This window comes from Triticum dicoccoides, chromosome 2B (assembly GCF_002162155.2).
Source record: "Triticum dicoccoides isolate Atlit2015 ecotype Zavitan chromosome 2B, WEW_v2.0, whole genome shotgun sequence".
Lineage (NCBI taxonomy): Eukaryota > Viridiplantae > Streptophyta > Magnoliopsida > Poales > Poaceae > Triticum > Triticum dicoccoides.
This window is the reverse complement of record NC_041383.1, coordinates 416,562,631-416,572,461: the sequence shown is the minus strand read 5'-3', so window position 1 is coordinate 416,572,461 and position 9,831 is coordinate 416,562,631. Positions and strand designations below refer to the sequence as shown.

Here is a 9,831-nt window from a genome sequence, read left to right as displayed (position 1 = left end):
TTGAATTGTTGAAGCAATAGAGCTTGATGGATCGCTTTTCCCGTGGGAGACGATCCACATATTGTTCATTGTGTCTCGAATCTCTTAAAAGTTACATAAAACAACTTTACACGGCAACAGTACCATGCACTAGAATATATAGGAGCTAAGCAGTCAACATTGTAGCCTGGAACTCGATAGAGCACGCGACCCACCTTGTCTGAACTTTCTGCCAAATCCTATAATCAACTCATGGATACTCGCGGTGACATTGGAGTATCTAGGTGACATTGGAGTTGGTTTATGTGTATCATATGGTGTTATTTTTGTATGAACTCTTAGATATATCAATCGGAAAGGATAAGCTGGTGTTATTTTAGTACGAACTCTTGGATAGATCGATCGAAAATGATAACTTTGAGGTGGTTTCATACCCTACAAACAATTTCATCTTATGTTCTTCGTTAAATAAGAACTTTGGAGTGATTCTTCGTCGCACGTTGAGGGATGGTTATATGATCCAATTATATTAGCATTGTTGAGAGATTGCACTAGCGAAAGTACGGACCCTATCACTACTGGAATCAGCTACTTTGCCGTCCGCCATGGCTAACGGCAAAGGCATGTTCAGTGGACGGCAAAGGCCTTTGCCGTCCGCCAGCAGACGGCAATAGGTCCGGTTGAATAAGCGACAACACAGGGTTCTTTGCCGTCTGCTGGCGGACAACAAAGATGAAATGGTCTTTGTCGTCCGCCAGTAGAGGGCAAAGAGCCTGGATGGCACACGTGGCAGGTTAGGTCCATTAGGTGGCTAACGGCATGCTTTGCCGTCTGCTGGCAGACGACAAAGAAGCAAAGGTCTTTGCCGTCTGCCAGCGGACGACAAAGTGTCCAGATGCACAGAAGGCAAATCTCCTTCTTTGCCATCTCTGTCATTGATTTACAGTATGTTCAGCAATTCATATTCATATGTATAGCCCATGCATATATCACAAATATCAACACAGACCACACAAAAATAAGAACATCACAAGATCATCCATAAAAACATATATATCATATGACCTGTATCACAAAGTAAGACGAGATCACACAAGTGTTGACAAATAAGATCACAAAGGTGGCCTCCACAGAACACAAAACTTAGGTGAGCATCATGGGATCTAGCAACAATAGCACCTAACCTACTGGATGGACACTGCAGTAAAGACCCAACTCCGCAAGCACACTACATACACTGCAGTCTAGACCCAACAGGTCCAGGTTGTGGTCATCAGCCTTCTTCATGCCATCAGCATGATCACCATTGCCTCCCACACCCCGTCATCATCAGGCTGATTTGCTGCTGCTGCTCGTCCTCCTACTCCATCTGCATGGGCAAGAGCAAGTTAGTTGAATGGCATGCGCGATAAAACTGCAAGGCATATATATTCATCTACATTAATTCTACCACAGTGTAGATTTTGCGTGGATGGGTTTTGACTTCAACAGAGACTGAAAGAAGAGCATTTTCTCCTCCTAATCCAAAACCTATTGTACAAGTACAGCTCAAAGAGAAGGAATCGTGGTACAACAGGAGGTGCTCCAAATCTAACTAAATCTCAGTTTCTTTATTTACCTAAGAAACAGCACAACCATAACTTCTGCCAAGCAAGCAGTTATCATACTATCAGCTAAAGAAAAACAAAGGAAGATCGCGTGTCACTTTCAGGGAAAACATCAGAAGTAGATGATAGGAAAAAGTAGACGACCATAAAATTCCCTCACACTCAACAGTGAATAATGCTACTACTATTGATAGCAAGGACTAACTATTCCCACTACCTGGATGGAGTGTCCTTCATTTTGCAAACAAAAAAAGAGCACATTATCCAGTTCCTTCACATACATAAATGAATAGCAGCAACCAAATTCAACGGTACTACCAAAATCAAATTACTAATATAATAGCTGGACGCCCATCATCAAAATTGGTAACATAATCCAAGAACTTCAGTAACTAGAATTAATTAATATAATCTAGTTGATTAAGAGGAGCAAGCATGGATTGGGTTTGAAGCAGTCAACCTACAAGGGTCCAAACCTCATCTTCTCGTCGATCTTTAGGATGGTCTCCTACAAGGGTCCTACAAGTAGCTGATACGTCTCCAACGTATCTATAATTTTTTATTGCTCCATGCTACTTTATCTACTATTTTAGGCAATATTGGACTTTATTATCCACTTTTATATTATTTTTGGGAGTAACCTATTAGCCGGAGGCCCAGCCCAGATTTGCTGTTTTATGCCTATTTCAGTGTTTCGAGGAAAAGCAATATCAGACGAAGTCAAAACGGAACGAAATCAACTGGAGAAGTTATTTTTGGAAGGAAACCAACCTGATGGACTTGGAGTGCACATCAGGGGAGTCACGGGCTGCCCACGAGGGTGGGGGCGCCCCCCTGGGCGCGCCCCCTACCTCGTGAGCACCCCGGAGGTCCACCGACGTACCCCTTGCACCCATATATACCTACGTACCCTAAAACTTCCAGAACAGAAGATAGATCGGGAGTTCCGCCGCAAGCAAGCCTCTGTAGCCACCAAAAACCAATCGGGACCCTATTCCGGCATCCTGTCGGAGGGGGATCCCATCACCGGAGGCCATCTTCATCATCCCGGTGCTATCCATGACGAGGAGGGAGTAGTTCACCCTCGGGGCTGAGGGTATGTACCAGTAGCTATGTGTTTGATCTCTCTCTCTCGTGTTTCCTCTATGGCACGATCTTGATGTATCCCGAGCTTTGCTATTGTAGTTGGATCTTATGATGTTTCTCCCCCTCTACTCTCTTGTGATGAATTGAGTTTCCCCTTTGAAGTTATCTTATCGGATTGAGTCTTTTATGAGAACACTTGATGTATGTCTTGCCATGATTATCTGTGGTGACAATGGGATATCATGTGCCACTTGATGTATGTTTTGGTGACCAACTTGCGGGTTCCACCCATGAACCTATGCATAGGGGTTGGCACACGTTCTTGACTCTCCGGTAGTAGCTTTGGGGCACTCTTTGAGGTACTTTTATGTTGGTTGGATGAATCTGATATTGTGTGATGCATATCGTATAATCATGCCCACGGATACTTGAGGTGACAATGGAGTATCTAGGTGACATTAGGGTTTTGGTTGATTTGTGTCTTAAGGTGTTATTCTAGTATGAACTCTTTTATAGATCGATCCGAACGAATAACTTTGAGGTGGTTTCGTACCCTACCATAATCTCTACGTTTGTTCTCCGCTATTAGTGGCTTTGGAGTGACTCTTTGTTGCATGTTGAGGGCTTGTCATATGTTCTATCTATGTTATTATTGTTGAGAGAACTTGCACTAGTGAAAGTATGAACCCTAGGCCTTGTTTCCTACCATTCCAATACCGTTTACGCTCACTTTTACCGCTCGCTACCTTGCTGTTTTTATTATTTCAGATTACAAAAACCTATATCTACTATCTATTTTGCACTTGTATCACCATCTCTTCGCCGAACTAGTGGACCTATACAATTTACCATTGTATTGGGTGTGTTGGGGACACAAAAGACTCTTTGTTATTTGGTTGCAGGGTTGCTTGAGAGAGACCATCTTCATCCTACGCCTCCTACGAATTGATAAACCTTAGGTCATCCACTTGAGGGAAATTTGCTACTGTCCTACAAACCTGTGCACTTGCAGGCCCAACAACGTCTACAAGAAGAAGGTTGTGTAGTAGACATCAGTAGCCCTTTTTCATGAAAGGAGTACAAGTAGCATTACTTTGATTCTAATTGTAATTCCTAGTTGATTATCAAAATTCTGTATGAGCAAATATCCATTGCCAAATACTCCTACATGACAGATCTAGCACATGACCAAAAGAAGTGCTCCATAGCCACAATCGGACTGACCAAAATGTAACTAAATATGACCAATAACTACCAACTCATGGATGATGATCTGAACCTGCACCCGCCGATGCTCACCGTCAACTCCGCCATCAGCGCCAAGATGACGCCGTTGAGAATCTTGAAGGGCTGCGACCATCCCGACCATGCCGACATTGATGTGCCCACAGCAACATCAGCTCGACGCCACTGGGGCCTTCTCTAAACAAGACTGAAATAAAAAGCATGTACTTGCATGTAGAGACATTTGAAGTTCGTTTCATCAGTAGGAGTGCAAGTGGCAGCCTACTTCGTCCCACGAAACTCATCCATTAGTTCAAAATTTGCTCAACATTTGCCTAAAAGTAACACCACATTTGTACTACTATGTTACTGTCCACTAGCCCACCACACTTGCATTGCATCCTTAATTTGAAGTGATTGATGAACTAGCTAATAAATGTCGTTTTGCTTGTACCACATAACTAGTCAGTTTTGTGATGCCTTTTGATCCCTAACCTGTGACGTGAAGGCTTTCTGGAGCTACTGTCGAAACAGTGCTCTGAACTGGCGGGCTGCAGCCAGGGTCTCGTCCAGCTTGGCCTTCTTAGCCATGAGGTCGGCCTTCCTGGCTTCCGCAGCCCCGATCCCGGCGTCGTCCGAGTGCAACCCGCTGCTCTGCATCTCCTGCAGAGCTGCCTGCAGTTGAGACACAAAGGCCTTGAGCCTCTGCACTTCCTGACGAGCTCCTGCCTCGAACTGCTGCGACATCGCCCGGAACTCCTCCATCTCCTTCCTCTTGGACTCCTAGAAGCGGTCCCACTCCTCCGCCTTCCGCTGCGTGTCCTCGATCTCGCTGTTGGTCGAGCTGATGTCACGGGCGACGGCGAGGCAATGCGCGTGGGTGGCGTCAATGTCGGCGCGGGCGGCGAGGGCGCAGGAGGCGAGGTCCACGGCGTGGCGCTCGAGGATGTCCGGACGCGCTCCTCGAAAGCAGATGACAACTCCATCGCGTAACTCTCCTGGGCGAGGAGAGAAACAGGACGGTGGAGATGGTGAGCGGGGAGAGGTGACCTCGGGGAGGAGAGCTGGCGGTGGGGAATGGCGGGGATCGCCGGAATCTTGCAGCGGCGTGGGGGTGTGATAACCCACAAGTATAGGGGATCGCAACAGCTTTCGAGGGTAGACTATTCAACCCAAATTTATTGATTCGACACAAGGGGAGCCAAAGAATATTCTTAAGTATTAGCAATTGAGTTGTCAATTCAACCACACCTGGATAACTTAGTATCTGCATCAAAGTATTTAGTAGCAAAGCAGTATGATAGTAATGGTAACAGTGGCAAAAGTAAAGAGAGCAGTTTTGTAATAGTTGTAATAGTAGCAACAGAGAAGTAAAAAAGTGAAACACAATATGTGAAAAGCTCGTAGGCATTGGATCAGTGATGGATAATTATGTCGGATACGATTCCTCATTAATAGCTATAACATAGGGTGACACAGAACTAGCTCCAGTTCATCAATGTAATGTAGGCATGCATTTCGAATATAGTCATACGTGCTTATGGAAAAGAACTTGCATGACATCTTTTGTCCTACCCTCCCGTGGCAGCGGGGTCCTAGTGGAAACTAAGGGATATTAAGGCCTCCTTTTAATAGAGAACCGGACCAAAGGATTAACACATAGTGAATACATGAACTCCTCAAACTACGGTCATCGCTGAGAAGTATCCCGATTATTGTCACTTCGGGGTTGTCGGATCATAACACATAATAGGTGACTATAGACTTGCAAGATAGGATCAAGAACTCACATATATATTCATGAAAACATAATAGGTTCAGATCTGAAATCATGGCACTCAGGCCCTAGTGACAAGCATTAAGCATAGCAAAGTCATAGCAACATCAATCTCAGAACATAGTGGATACTAGGGATCAAACCCTAACAAAACTAACTTGATTACATGGTAAATCTCATCCAACCCATCACCGTCCAGCAAGCCTACAATGGGATTACTCACGCATGGCGGTGAGCATCATGAAATTGGTGATGGAGGATGGTTGATGATGACGACGACGATGAATCCCCCTCTCCGGAGCCCCGAACGGACTCCAGATCAGCCCTCCCGAGATAGATTAGGGCTTGGCTGCGGCTCCGTATCGTAAAACACGATGAAACTTTCTCTCTGATTTTTTTCTCCGCGAAACGGAAATTATAGATATGGAGTTGAGGTCGGTGGAGCATCAGGGGGCCCACGAGACAGGGGGCACGCACAGGGGGAGGGGGCGCGCCCCCAGCCTCGTGGATAGGGTGTGGGCCCCCTGGCCTTGATTCTTTCGCAAATATTTTTTATATTTTCCAAAAGTTATCTCCGTGTATTTTCAGGTCATTCCAAGAACTTTTGTTTTCTGCACAATAAACAACACCATGGCAATTCTGCTGAAGACAGCGTCAGTCTAGGTTAGTTTCATTCAAATCATGCAAGTTAGAGTCCGAAACAAGGGCAAAAGTGTTTGGAAAAAAGTAGATACGTGATAGATGTATCAACTCCCCAAAGCTTAAACCTTTGCTTGTCCTCAAGCAATTCAGTTGATAAACTGAAAGTGATAAAGAAAAACTTTCACAAACTCTATTTGCTCTTGTTGTTGTAAATATGTAAAGCCAACATTCAAGTTTTCAGCAAAGATTATGAACTAACCATATTCATAATAACACTTAGATCTCATATTTACTCATATCAATGGCATAATCAACTAGCGAGCAATAATAATAAAACTCAGATGACAACACTTTCTCAAAACAATCATAATATGATATAACAAGATGGTATCTCGCTAGCCCTTTCTGAGACCGCAAAACATAAATGCAAAGCACCTTTAAAGATCAAGGACTGACTAAACATTGTAATTCATGGTAAAAGAGATCCAGTCAAGTCATACCCAATATAAACTAATAGTAATGCATGCAAATGATAGTGTGCTCTCCAGCGGGTGCTTTTTAATAAGAGGGTGATGACTCAACATAAAAGTAAATAGATAGACCCTTCGCAGAGGGAAGTAGGGATTTGTAGAGGTGTCAGTGCTCGATTTTAAAATAGAGATGAATAACATTTTGAGCTGTATACTTTCACTGTCAATGCAACAACTATGAGATGGCGATATCTTCCATGCTACATACATTATAGGTGGTTCCTAAACAGAATGGTAAAAGTTTATACTCCCCCACCACCAACAAGCATCAATCCATGGCTTGCTCGAAACAACGAGTGCCTCCAACTAACAACAGTCCTGGGGAGTTTTGTTTTAATTATTTTGATTTACTTTGATCTTTTTGATCATGGGACTAGGCATCCCGGTTACCAGCCATTTTCTCGTGAATGAGGAGCGGAGTCCACTCCCCTTGAGAATAACCCACCTAGCATGGAAGATACAGACAACCCTAGTTGAAACATGAGCTACTCGAGCATACAAAATAGAATTTCATTTGAAGGTTTGGAGTTTGGCACATACAGATTTACTTGGAACGGCAGGTAGATACCGCATATAGGAAGGTATGGTGGACTCATCTGGAATAACTTTGGGGTTTATGGAGTTTGAATGCACAAGTAGTATTCCCGCTTAGTACAGGTGAAGGCTAGCAAAAACTGGGAAGGGACCAACTGAGAGAGCGACAACAGTCATGAACATGCATTAAAATTAACTTACACCAAGTACAAGCATGAGTAGGTTATAATCCACCATGAACATAAATATCGTGAAGGCTATGTTGATTTGTCTCAAGTACATGCGTGAACATGTGCCAAGTCGAGTCACTCAATTCATTCAAAGGAGGACACCATCCCATCATACCACATCATAATCATTTTAATAGCATGTTGGCACGCAAGGTAAACCATTATAAACTCGTAGCTAATTATTCATGGCATAAGCAACTATAATCTCTAAATGTCATTGCAAATATGTTCACTTCATAATAGGCTGAATCAGGAACGACGAACTCATCATATTTACAAAAACAAGAGAGGTCGAGTTCATACCAGCTTTTCTCACCTCAATCAGTCCATCATATATTGTCATTATTGCCTTTCACTTGCACGACCGAATGGTGTGTATAATAATAATAGTGCACGTGCATTGGACTAAGCTGGAATCTGCAAGCATTCAATTCAAGAGAGAAGACAAAGTAATATGGGCTCTAAGTTAAATTAACAATCATGCAAATGAGAGCCACTAAGCATTTTCAATAGGGTCTTCTACTCTCGACCCCCAAAGGAAAGAAGAGAAAATAAAACTGTTTACACGGGAAAGCTCCCAACAAGTAAAAAGAAGAACGAGAAATATTTTTGGGTTTTCTTTTTAATTACTACTACAAGCATAGAAATTAAACTAACTAATTTTTTTGGTTTTTCTTAAGGTTTATCAAACACACAAGAAGAAAGCTAGAAAAAGAAATTAAACTAGCATGGACAATACAATGAAAGATTATGAGCACCAACAACTAGGAATAGTGTGTGAACATGAATGTAAAATCGGTGAGAAATACATACTCCCCCAAGATTTCGCTTTTGGCCTAAGTTGGTCTAATGCCAAGACCGCAGTTACTCTCCCCTGTGTACTGAGGAGTCTCATCAGGATACGACTGGCTAGCAATCTCCTTCGGATCCCACTTATAAGATGATGGACGATAAGGGTCCAGTGGAGGTTCCGGCTCAGGCTCTGGAGCGGATGTCTGGCCTCGATGAGTGTACACCGCTTCCGGCAAGACAAGATAATTATCTGCAGTTAAATCAAACAACAAAGGCGCAGGCAGGGTAATAATCTCATTGTGTTTCTTATTAAATCTCAGGTTATACAGAAGCATCTTATCTTTGTTGTCAACAATAAACTCACGCGCTACCATGCTCCTGTAATCTCCAAAGATGGGGCCCTTTGTACGGTTCAGGCTTAGCCGCTTAGCAATAACGGCACCCATACTAAAATGTTATCACCAAACAAGGCATGGAACAGAATAATGATATCAGGAACACTGAAGTTTCCACTATTTCCATGACCAATTAAGCATCGACTAGCAAATATGGCAAAGCAGCGTAAAATAGGAAAATGTATGCTAGTGATTCTCTCATCGGAACCCTTCTTCGAATCCCCTACAGCAATAGTGTTAACAAAACCATCCACATCTTTACGACGTGGTTCATCTAAGCTGCCCTCAAAGGGTATTCTACATACCGCGCAAAAATTACGTAATGACATTTCCTTGAACTCATCATATAAATGAAATGATGCTGAAGGAGGTGAATTCTTGGGATAATAATAAAAGTTTTGCACGAAAGTATTGGTGAGTAAGAGATACTGATCGATCTGGTCGTGGAGGAAGTCGGTGAGGCCCGCATTTTCAACCAAAGAATAAAGTCTTCATAAATCCCGGTTTCTCTCAAGAAATTATCACAAGGCCATTCACACGGCCGTACTTCCGCTACGCGAGGAAGATTATACTTGGCCTTTTCCTTCTCTTTAGCTTGTTTATCCTTGGAGCCTTGGCTAGAAGAGCCCCTCAAAAATCTCCTTATCATTTTTTGAAAATTTCTGAAATTTTTAGTAACTTCAAAATAAAAGTGAATAAAACTAAATAAGATTGATAGCAACTACTCCCACAAGTGCCTAGAGCCTATATCATGCATTAGAATTACTTAGGACTTCATAAATTTGACATGCAAGCTCAAGAACAGGGTCACCTATGCAGCAAAAATTTGCAATGAATAAAGCACTAGAACAAAAACTAATTGGACCAATGGAGGAGTCACATACCAAGCAACAATCTCCCAAAGCAGTTTTATGAATGGAGCTTTGAGCAAGGAGATCGAAAATCGCAGCAAAATGAGCTAGAACTCGTGCTTGAGCTGGATGATGATTTTTTGGGGAGGAAGATGGAGTGTGTGGGTGAAGGAATAAGTGGAGG

At 43.0% G+C, this 9,831-nt stretch overlaps 1 pseudogene; it reads right to left on the bottom strand.

Moving 5' to 3' along the window:
* Nucleotides 1–4,361: 4,361 nt before the first annotated feature.
* The window catches only part of LOC119360922, a 30,146-nt pseudogene continuing 24,676 nt past the window's right edge, over nt 4,362–9,831 (bottom strand).